The sequence below is a fragment of the Alligator mississippiensis genome, chromosome 14 (genome assembly GCF_030867095.1).
Source record: "Alligator mississippiensis isolate rAllMis1 chromosome 14, rAllMis1, whole genome shotgun sequence".
Classification (NCBI taxonomy): domain Eukaryota; kingdom Metazoa; phylum Chordata; order Crocodylia; family Alligatoridae; genus Alligator; species Alligator mississippiensis.
Window position 1 is genome coordinate 44,637,043 of NC_081837.1, and position 11,675 is coordinate 44,648,717.

An 11,675-nucleotide genomic window follows, 5' to 3' on the forward strand; every position below is an offset into this window, starting at 1 on the left:
AGAGGCAGGCAGAGGGGGAAAGGGAGGGGAGGCGAGATAGGAACTGAGGCTTGGAAAGCTGAATACTTGGTGTTTGTATCCCGGGGGGATACAAAAGAGCCTACGTTTATCCATCCACGATGGTCACTCCCATGACAAGTTGCCTAATGACTTGAGTCTCTTGTTTTGCTTCTCTCTTTCCCTCTCTGTGGAAAGGACAGGCCTGGAGTAATTGCCAGCAGGCAAATCCTTTCACCGTCCCACTGTAGGACAGCCTCATATGTCAGCAATTAGGGAAAAAAACAAACAAAACAGGGCTGAGTTTGCAAGCGCCGAGCTTTCAGCTGGTGAGGAAGAGCTCTAACTGGCTTCCAGCGGCTTTGGTTCACAAAACACCACAGGCAGAGAGGGCAGCTGGCGTGTCAAACCACAGCCCGAACGGAGCACAGCACTCTAGACCTCACTGCCTTTCCCAGGCAGCTGACCTTGCAGAAGTGCTCAGGTAACGGGGCTCCTGGCACAGCTGTAAACAGGCCTTCGAGGACAAGGGAGAAGCAAGCCCCACCTTGAAGCGTGTTTTATAAAAGAAGGCTGCTTCTCAAGGTGGGGATGTGTCTCACCAGACATGTCCACCTGCCCAGAGAGGTTAATGACTTTGCACTTCCATGCCAAACAGAACCAAGCCCTGGCCCCCGTCCGCATTACATATTCACACCCTCCGAGGAGAGTGCAGTTCACCCCCTGACAGTGCCAAGAGCCAAGGCACAGAGGTACCAGTGCCATGCCCCAGAAACCAGGCACATTTAAGCGCTACTGTCTGGCACCTCCTCTCCATAGACACATGCAGATCTGCTCCAACACTGCCCACAGACAACCTGCCCAGGGCACTGCCTGCGCTACGGAGAATCGCACTTTGAGATAGGAGGAGATATTGCCTTGGCTTCTCAGGGTAAGAGGTTTCTTCCAGCATTTTCCTCTCACAGCCACTGGTTTGGGTTCTTAGCATCAGAAGTCACATCCCACACTGCACCCTCTCCCCCCACACCTCCACTCCAGCCTAAACAGAAAACCAGCAACTAGCCTAGCTATATGCAAACAGACAGTCAGCAAGCTGCCCGTAACCAATTCTTTGGGCACACAAAAAGCCAGGACGGTCCCTCACTGCCCCCTCATACAAAAGAACGATGATCTCCTACCTTTGCTTGTAGACACCAAGTCAAGCAGCGTCCCTCCATCCTTGCATGCGGTAACCAGACCGGACCGGCAGGGACTGCAGAAGAAGCAATCAGGATGATGCAGGGTTTGGAAGTGGGAGATGCTCCCGCTGCGGTTTGCCAGCTCTCTGGAGATCCAACCTGAAACGGAGCAGAGGAACGGACATCAGAGAGCTGCTTCAGGGCTTCGTGCTTGGAAAGACCTAGGTTGCAAGTCAGTGCAAAGCAGAGGGTGAGACTGGGGGGGGTTGCAGGTTCCCTCTGTGAAATCACAGAATCAGTCATAGAAAATGGGGGCTGGGAGGGATCTCAGGGGGTCACACCTAGTCCAAACCCCTGCTCCAGGCAAGATCAACCCCAACTACATCATCCCAGCCAAGGCTTTGTCTAGCCAAGTCTTAAACACCTCCAAGGATGCAGAGTCCACCACTTCTCTGGGTCACCTGTTCCAGTGCTTCACTGCCCTCCTAATGAGAAGGATTTTCCTAATTCCAACCTAGTAAGTCTTGTGGGTCAATTCATCAACAACAGCAACAAAAAACCCAGTAAGATAATGCAGAAGAGATCAAGGCCTACTGGGTATAGGGAAAAGACCAGACTGTAACCCTGGATTTCTTGCCTTGGGTTACGCACGTGGGTTTTGAAGCACCGCTACCGGCTGACGGAGTAAGATGCAGCCTGAACCGCAAACACACACCACCACACCACCCTGCATGGGCAGACAGACCGATGCAAAGCTCTCGCCCTTGTGGCAGTCTTCTGCACTATGGCACATTATAGCTATTTTCTGAGACGTGTGGCCCATAAAGGAAACTCACTGCTTGTAGATCATTGCAAAAGCCAAAACAAGAGGAAAAGATAAAGGAATTTACGCTGCCTGGTCCTGAGAGCAAATGCTTGTGAGAGAGAGAAAAGTCTCCTGGGAAAGGCACAGCTGTAACAGAGCAAAGTGGGACAAAGCAGGACACGACACGCTGCAGAGAGAGTTGCTTCATACAGGCAGAGAAAGGGAGCACAGGACTTTCCCCCTGCCTAATGTCTGCAATCCTCAGTCGCAGGGGATGTCAGACACAAGGTGCTTGCCCACCTGACCGATAGCTTCGGTAGGGCTGGGCAGCCTTTCACAAGGTAAAGCCGTCTTTCCCAATGAAAAAAATGGCTTTGCTCAGGAAGCTGTTGACGCCTGTGCACCCTACCGCCATCCCCCACCCTTAACCGGCAGCAATTTTACAGCTTTTCTTCAAAATGGGAAATCAATGTCCTTAGTAGATCTTGCATTTTTGTGTCATCCCGCCCCACCCTCCCCCCCGGTTGGCTAAAGGCTCTGTAGCAGCCTGCAAGTTTTGTCTACACGCTCCAAGTTTCTCCCCTCCAGGCATAATCTCCCTCTCCTAATCCTGGCCTTGCATCTCTCCTGCACCCAAGACAGGAGTCCTCGCAGGACTCTGCATCCCCCCTGGGGGTCGTGGAGAGACGACGACTGCAGTGGACTTTGGATCGAGTCCTTAATTTCCATGAGCGTGTGGGCCCCATAGTGGACCCCGTTGTGCTCCCCACAGGGGACCTGGGCAGCGGGGCACCTTCCACACACAGTCCCCCCACCCTGCTCCCTTCTCCCACACAGCGCTGTGTAGTGGAAGGGTCTATCTATAGCAGCAGGCCATGCCCATGCAGCCTCCTCCCAGCCTCTGGTGTGGCCTGGCGCTGGGACTTCCCCTGGCAGAGGTAGCTGGTGACGTTTGCCAAGGGGGAAACCAGTTGCAAGAGGTGGTGCCTAGGACTGGGTTTGCAATATTGATTGGGCCCAAGCAGAAGCCTCCATATCAGGAGCCTCCATATCAGGAGCTCATATCCTTGATTGCGCCTCCCTTCCCCGCAATGCCTAGACCACGGGAAAACCAAGCTGCTTCGCCGCAGCCTGGACATTTTCAAAGCGCCCGGCTGACGAGTGCTGCACAATTTCCAGCCGAACGCTGCTTTGCACCTGCCTCCCCCTGGAACCTCGGCAGCAACGAACGCTATCGAATGCTCTGGGTCTTGACACATCAGCGCCCGGTGTTTATCAAAGCAAGCAGTCAAGCTCTTGGCATCCCAGGGCTGGAAGCACAGCACGCCTTGCCCTGACTCCCTGTCAACTATCAGAGGGGTTGCCAGCTGAGAAGCTGATCCAATTTAGCAGGAGTTCGTTATCCGGCGTAGAGCAACATCAGGGGTCTTGCAGACATAATCCAGCTTCCTCCTGCCTTGCAAGATGCATCAACCAGGGGCAAGAGAACAGGCCATTTATTCGCTCCTGCTGTGCCAGTAAATCTAAGTAACTTGGATTAGACACCTCTGATCAGTTTTTCATTACGGTAAGCCTGAAGCAGCCATCGACTTCAATGAGGTGACTGCAGATCTGTGCCGGGGTGATGGTGATCAAACAACGGGCCTGTTTCTGATGCTTTTTCCAGCATTTAAAAATAAAAACTCAAAAGTTTCTCACGCTGCTGCTTCTAGGTGAACCAGGGATGGAAATAAGCCATTTACCTTCACGGCTTGTTACGCAAACCCTGGTACAGAGAGTTAGTCACTGAGTAGGAATAAGCTAAGGGTATCGTACTATAAATGCATTAAAGCTCTTGGAGGCCATCAAGGGAGCTATTGTGAGACAAAGGCCTCAGAAATGACCACCCTTAAATAACCAAAACAGAATCCCAGACCTCATCCTAACGAACACCAACTCAGTGCATGAATTATTCACCAAGTCACCACCAACAGCTACGCTCTGAGCTACCGCCAGCCCCAAGCAAGCACGAGGCAGGCCCGTAGGAATGAGAAAAGGCGTTTTTGTTTGCCTCAAAACATGGGTGAAGCCCTGCACCCCCACCTCAGCTCCTGGAAGGCACTGCAGAAGCTGACAACAGAATTGGAGACCTAGGTGTCCAGGAGATCCTGCGCTCAGACGGGTCATCTCCCATTAAGTCACTGCAGCCTCAGCAGTGTGAGACCAGGGGCAAGCAAAAGGAGAGGCAGGTCCCTGCCCTGCCTTCAGCCAAGGATTTTTCTCCCAGGACTAAACACACTTGTTAATTAAGCCTAATGACTCTACTAACATCGGTTTCATCGTACCTGCTTTCATTTAAACATGGCGCACGTTCATGTGCACGAACCGCACACAACTCTATCAAACCAGGACACATCCACCCCCAGCCACCTCCAGGACAGGAGGTAAAGAACAGCCCCGTATACAGCCGACACTGCAGGAAGGGGGAATACGAAACACCTGACTCAGAAGGTAGCCACGTCCCCAGCATCCCCCAGGATCTTCCCAGTGGTGTGGCTGTGGTTTTACCTATCCAAGATGCCACGTGTTGCTGCCACCAGCCTGCCCTGTCCTTCTTGGGATGAGTGGGATACCAGGTGGGCGGCATTCCCTCCAGAAGGGTCTCATGGGACAGCTCAGAAGGAAAGTAGGGCATGACCTAGCTGTCAGTACCCAAGAGAAGGCAACAAACCCATGGGCCTGCTACACCCTTGTCCCCCAAGAGGATGGAGCCAGCTTGGCCCTAGACAGAGGCAAGTGCCTCCTTATTCCGGGTTCCTGGCACACAGAAGGTCATTAGATAGGAGCGCAACCACCAAGGAGCCCAGCCTCCCCATAATCCCACCCAATCCCACTCCCCCCCAATCTTCTGGCTACTGCTACAACCCTTGGAGCCCATTCAGGGATTATGAGTCACTCCAGCAGTGCTTCACATCCCTCTACGATGAGCAAGCTAGAGGGCACGTGCCGCGCGTTGCCTGCCTTGGTTTGGCGCTTCCCCTGCAGCCTGGCCTTCCTCTGGAGCATGCAAGGAGCAAGCCCCTTCTCCTCCCCACCAGAGGAAAGAATAAGTGCTGGAGTGATTCATGCCAGGCAGACTGCCGTCCAGACCCAGGCTTTCTTTCTACAAGCAGAAGAAAGGAAGGCACTTTGATCTGGGGAAGCCAGCAGGACATCTGCGCCTCAATTCATAGCCCACAACCTTGAAGGGAAAAGCCCAGAGGGGGGATTGGATTTGGGGCCATGCAGATGGTTTGCACACAGCAGGCAGGATTTCCACGTACACCCAGGCCCCCTTTCACAGCCCTAACAGTATAAACCACCCTTTAAGTCAGGAGAAAGGTGCTCATTCTATTATATGTTATCTAGGTTAGTGATAAAAGGCTGTGAAGTAATATCTCTGTGCGTTGTTCTGTGTTCTTAACTGCAAGACAGCCTGCAGGACATTGTACCTGCTGCAAACACTGGTTGCACACAGCAGTGTGCTATTCAACCTTAGGGGAGTAACTGCGGTGTTTAATATTTAGATGCCAGCCACACGCATGCACAAAAGACAAATAAAAGCCACCACGCACCAATCCCCAACAGCAATACGTCCTGCCAAGTACTTCCAGTAGATAAGACCCCGGCACCCAGCCAAACCCTGGGCAGTCTGTCCAAGCAACTACTGCAGCCAGTGGGCTGAAAAGCAGGCAGGCTTGTCCCACTTTCCCCAGAGCTACCAGTGTGCAACATGATGAGTGGTTCCCTTAAAGGTGGCCTGCAGATACAGCTGCTTTGCAAAGGATTTCTCTGAATCCGGCTTTGTTCCCCATTTTGAATGAACCCTCTGAATTTCCAGGTTCCCCCATGAAAGTCTGGAGGAGAAATTCATTTTGGGTGGATTTAAAATGTCACTGTTGTGAATTCCAAAGTGTGGTAGCGATAAAATATTTAGAGTTTGTTTCAATGTTGACTTTCTTGTTTTATCCCACGTAGAAAGCAACAAATAATAGTAAAGCTTAAAGCCAAAATGTCATTTCAGAAGTGAGAGACTAAACTGTCCTGTTTTAAAACAGATACTAGAAAACATCAGAAAACTTTCCCCCACCCACCCCCACTTCTCTTCTCTAACAGGCAGTCTTGGGGAAAAACTGACAGCGTCCTACCACGTGGAACACACTTTCTGACGAAAAGCGCTGTTCCATCAACATTTTTTCCAACCAGAAACTAGACGTACTTGAAGCACAACAGGGTCCTGCAGTCCCAAGCACAGGAGCTTGATGCTGGTGAAGAATAAAGGCAGGGAATCACACAGGCGGCAAGATGTTTTCTTGCAATTTCAACAGAACAGGAGAAAGAGAAGCTTGCCCTTCCTGAAACCAGTCCCAGTCCAGTCATGCACAATGCCCGAGATCCTTTTCAGGGATGGATACAGAAAGTTTGAGCCCCAAGCACCGCCAGCATTTGGGGTTGGCAGACATGAGGCCTGCAGCATGGTGAGGGCTTCAGCTGGGATATTTTACCGTGAGGTTTTCTTATCAGCTGGAGGCAAAGGGAAGTCCCCTGTGATGAAATGGAGACTCTAGCAGCAGACTGCGCTGTGCACTAGGGTAAGAGATGTCCCATAATTTGGCGTGGCCTTGCTTTGGTGGGTCTCATTTAAGCCAACTCAGTCCTTCTCCAGCAACGTGTACATGATTCTTGTTGGGTGTAAAGGGTCTGGTGAAGGCCCAGGCAGATGGATCCTTTTCTGTAGGCTCACACAAGACCGCACAGAGCACGCTGGGCAGCAGAGACATCAAGCCCCAGGAAGATCCCACGTTCACGCGGTTCTGCCACAAACGCTTCCTGCCTGAGCGGTACCCGCATTTGACGGACAACTTGTTGCAAGAGTTTGTCGCTGCACGATGCCAGCTCGCCTGGTTATAAATAAACAACCGCTGACCTTGGAAATGAATCAGCAGGTTGGTGTCACTACATGATGTCACCCCATGTCTTTCCACGTGCCGGTCAACTTGCAGCCTCATCTGACCTGCCGATGACAGACAGAGCCCGCGCCTGCCGGACAGCGTTGGCAAGGTCACCAGCCCGGGAAGGAGAGGGCCGCGGCATTGGTAGCCAGTTTTCCTCTCATCACTGCTCTCTCTACAACCCATTTGGCATAACACATGCAGGCACCTCAAGGGTCATTAGGCCTAATCCCAGCAGGGACGGCTCTAGGGCTTACACATCCCAGCTAGACGCTTGCCAGCCAGGCCTGTTGCCCCTGTTCCTGCCTGTTTTCGTGATGAGGATGTTAATAACCCCGATAGCAGCACAGTGGCCCACACCCAGGCATGGAGCAGGGGCTGGCAGGGACCTGGGGCCAGTCTAAATGGTGCTGTCCCGAGAGCCCGCTTCATTATACTGGTGTGGCCAAAGAGAGAGGTCGCAATGCTACCACCTCAGGACAGATCTGCGTGCACTGAGGCATCCTTGCCGTGCTCCTTTTGACAAGGACAAGTTTTCCATCTGCATGTGGAGAGCATCACCATGGAACCAGTGTCTCCCAGACCAGTCACCAGTGATGTCCACGATGCCGAGTACCAGTACCAGGGCACCCGCAACAGCACAGACCAATTCGACTTCTCCATGATTTCTGACTTTACAATTAGCGCTCCAAACGGAAGCGTGATGCCAACAGGTTTAATGAAAATGGCCTCATGGTCCTTTTTAGTTTCACGTTAGCAGAGCCAAGGCTCAAGGCACTCGCAGGCAGTGATTCAGCGCTGAGAACATCATGCCTCTATTTGGGAAACCACCGGCCACAGATCCCGGGAAGCCCTGGCCAGTCATGGATATAAGGGTAGTCAGATGCAATCGACACCCAGAGCCAACCTGTTTTCCTGAGCATGCTTCTCCGGGGTCCTGCGAGACCCTCTCCCTGGTGTGGGCCTCTCAGGAGAGGCTGCCTACCACCCTCTGCCCGGCAGACAGCAGCTTTTCTACAGATGGTTTAGAAGACGGCAGGGCTTGGATTTCACCATGTCCCCTTAATGTCACTTCCCAAAATAAGCTGTTAATGAACAGCTTTGTCCCCTCAGAAAATGGGCTTCCTGCTAGGTCAGCAGGCCTGGCGCTGGAGGTTATTCCAGGACAATGATATTCCCTCTTTGATGTCCCAGTGGCTGTGATTACACAAGGCTGAGAATGATTCTAAATAAAGGGCACTGTAATGCAAAGACTAGGCTCCCCAGGACCTCTCTGCCTTGTTGTTATCGAGCTAGTTCAGGGTCAAAGTCTTCCCCCTGGAATTACAGCTGAAAGGGTCAGATGCTGCTACATGAAAGGTTAGCATCACCCCCCAGGGAAGAGGGGATTCCTGCAGGAAGTCTGGCAACGGAGCTCCCCCCAGCTTCACTCTGCACCCCAGACCTGCCCCAAAGATCATAATAAATCTCAGCTGAATTTGGCAAGGCTCCGCGGATGAGCCAAACCATGTGTTCACAGCTAAGCCAAAGGCCACAACTACCTTCCACATTCACTTGAAGACATCAATTGAGTGGATTTGGGTACCCCTCTCAACCCCAGGGCTGTGCTGGGTCTTGCACAAATGCCTAGCGGGACCATCAACCAGCGGTGGTGGAGATTATCGTTGCTGCTTCACAGCTGGACCACTGGGGTCCAAAGCAACTGAATGCCTGAGAAGCTTAAGAGACCAGACCAGAGCCTGGATCTCCTGAGTCCCGGCGCAGTGCCCTCACTACAAGCTCAGTTCTGCAGGTGCCCTGGAAAACCTGAAAGCCTTTGCAAGCCAGGTCTCAAAGCAGGTGAGCTTCTAGAGTTCACAGATGGACATCCAGTGCCTGTATGCATGAGCTCCAAGAAGTGCCCTTGCAGGCTGGATGCCACATGCCTAAAGTCCTGTGGAAAGGACTGCCTAAAAAATGTGTTAGCATTTCAATTTCCTTTGGCTTTTCTCCGTTTGTCAAAGACTTGAGGCAGTCAAGCAGCCTTCCCTGTGCTTTCTGCTGCAGCCCTCCGGGCAGACAGTATTCTGGCAAAGCCAAGGGCTGTTACCAGAAGCAACAGCAGCTGTGCCAAGCCTGCGCTGGGACCTAGCGTGGGCAGCTGGTCACCTTCGACACCAAGGGACCCAGCGTCTCCAGAGCGACTGACCTGGTAGGAAAATAAAGAGTTTGTTCCTTTGAAGTTAATGAATCATGAAAGCCTTTGAAAGCCGAGCCCTGTTTGTTTACTGACGGCAGCTCTTGTGGAGGAGGACACACACGGACACACACACGCAGTCTGTGCAGGCTGCTCCCGAAGGGCCAAGCAGCCCGTGCCTACCGCAGTTCAAAGGGCAAGGGCCGACATGGGCTCCCACTCCTGTGCAGCCCTCAGCCACCTCCCAGCACCTTTTGGGGAGCTCCTCACACACAGCCAAGCAGACCAGAGCCCCCAGAGGTGGACGGTAGTTTCCAGGAATGCCCATCAGGTAGCTGCAAGAGAGCAGCATCCCCACTCACGTACCAAAGTACCGAGGGTGGTGCCCAGAGCAACTCAGGGTGCTATCTGGGGCAGAGCCTTTTCCAGACCTGGCCTGGCACGACCCAAGCCAAGCCTGCCCGCAGCTCCAGCACTGGATGACCTGATACATGCATGTGCACAGAGGAGCCCGCTGCTTTTGTCCCCCCACCCTCTCCAGGCAGTTGCTGCAAATCCAGTACTTGGGCCATTTCCCTCCACTTAGCCCAGTGGGTTTCCATCCCCAGTCGCAGTTCATGGGGCTGTCGGTCACGTAGCACGACCAGTTAGAAAGGAACACGTTTTAAAGCACAAGAGGAAGCACCAGGTCTTCTCACGGGCCCCATTTCGCCCATGACACCACTGCTAAGGGCTGCAGCACATGGCTCCAGTCCCAGCAGGCTTTCACCCAGAGGCTTGTATGGTCACCCATCTTTAAAATCTCTGGGCACCTCTGCCCGAAGGAGATGAGCACAGTCCCTCTTGGGGTCTCTGCTTCTTCTTGCTGCTTGGGGCTGGAGTCCTGCACTGAGCCCAGTGGGGAAAAGGAGGCAGGGTGGCGTGCTGTGCCATGCCATTTAGAGTCGGAAAGCACACCAGGAGGGGCAAGTGCTGTCTCCACCAACACCATAAAACCCTAGTGAAACTGTGGGGGAGCAGGGAATAGAGCGTGTTGTACTGGCAGCTCGGAGTTGGCTGGAGGGCAGAGGCGTTGGCGAGATCGAAGCATGCTGTACAGTACCATGAGGCTGCTAAGCAAATGCCCAGGCTTCCACAAGGGTCTATATATATCAACCCTTTGTTTTTCCAGTGGGGCAGCTTTATAAATAAGCTGTAACGCAATCCTTCAGCTGGGCCGTGAACAAAAAGACAGAGCCCCACTGGCACTGTAACTCTAAGTGTCGCTGGATTGAAAACAAGCATCAGCTATGCTTTGGGTTTCTTGCAGGCCAACAAAGTCCTCAATTAATCTGTAAAACTCAGAGCAGGCGGCACAGAGAGCAACAGGCCTGGCAGACAGAGCAAAGGGGGTGGCCAGGGCTTTGACAAAGCTGAGAAGGCAAAAGGGCCAAGGACGCCAGGCGAGACTGAGGTTTGCAGGCAGGCATTGGCAGTTGTGCCAAAGCAGCTACTCCGAGTGACCGTGCTCCACAGCGATGCAAGCACTTACACGGTGGAAGGAGCTGGTGAGGGGCCACAAGAGCGCTCCAAGGTAAGGTGAGTCTTTGCAAGCTGCCAGACCAGCGTTACTGTGATGTGCGGCATCGTCCTAGATCCACAATGCCACGGAGCAGGTCCTCTGCAGGGGCCGTGGCCCCATCATCAACCAAGCCATGACAATTTGCAGCAGTCCCTGAGGATTTGGCCAAAAGACGGCTCTGACAGCAAAGGGCCTGGTTCGGAGATTCACGGGTAGCCCCCAGAAGCGGAGAGTCGCTGCAAAGCACCTAACAGCCACGTTCACAATGAAGCTGTGAAAATGGGTCGTGCCGCCTCTCCCCTTTGGCTTACGCTGGCAATCGGGGGAGCTGGAGGGACTCATCAGTACGAGAAGTCAGACTGCTCCAGCCCCCAGCGCAGCCAAGCACCAAACCAGGAGCTCCCATCCTAGTGAGCAAGGAGGCTTCAGCAGATGCTCAAAGTTAAGCTTGCCTTGCAGCCAGTTGGTGCTCCCTTGGTACCTTGTATATACTGAAGCAGGGATGAAGGTAACACGGCAGGTGTGAAGATGCTGGCCTAGACACCATAGCCCAAAAAAGCCAGGCGTCTACTTGGAGAGATGGGAACACGAAGAAGGTTCACTGCATGCAGCTGAGTGCAGAGGGCTGATCCCTCGCTGTGTGGGGATGGGGTTTCTGGTTTGGTTTTTTGTTCTGTTTTTAAATTGTGTGTCTAGGACCAAATCAGCCGCATCGGCTCCAAATCCCACGGGTTGAGCACAGCTCGGTCATTCAGGTCTGCGTGGCGCTACCACCGGCAAGCATCCTCCCTCCCAGACTCTTCAGTCTTGGCTTTCAGACGCCCCCAAATCCACGGCAAGGCAAGCCCTGGGGCCTTGGAGTTCAGATGCCCCCTTGATTTCCTTGCCCCTAGCCAAAAGGCCACAAGAGCAAGCTAGAAGGAAAACCCAAGAGCAATTCCCCATTGCCATAAACTGAGCAGCAGAGATCCTCCCATTGGGAGGCTAC

General features: G+C 53.1%; 1 protein-coding gene across 1 annotated transcript in view; it reads right to left on the reverse strand.

Annotated features, from left to right (window-relative positions):
- The window catches only part of CTTNBP2NL (CTTNBP2 N-terminal like), a 95,570-nt gene that overhangs the window by 69,748 nt on the left and 14,147 nt on the right, over positions 1 to 11,675 (reverse strand). The window contains exon 5 of the mRNA XM_019496948.2: positions 1,176 to 1,334. The gene's annotated coding sequence lies outside the window, so the exon portion shown is untranslated. The remainder of the gene's footprint in view (positions 1 to 1,175; positions 1,335 to 11,675) is intronic.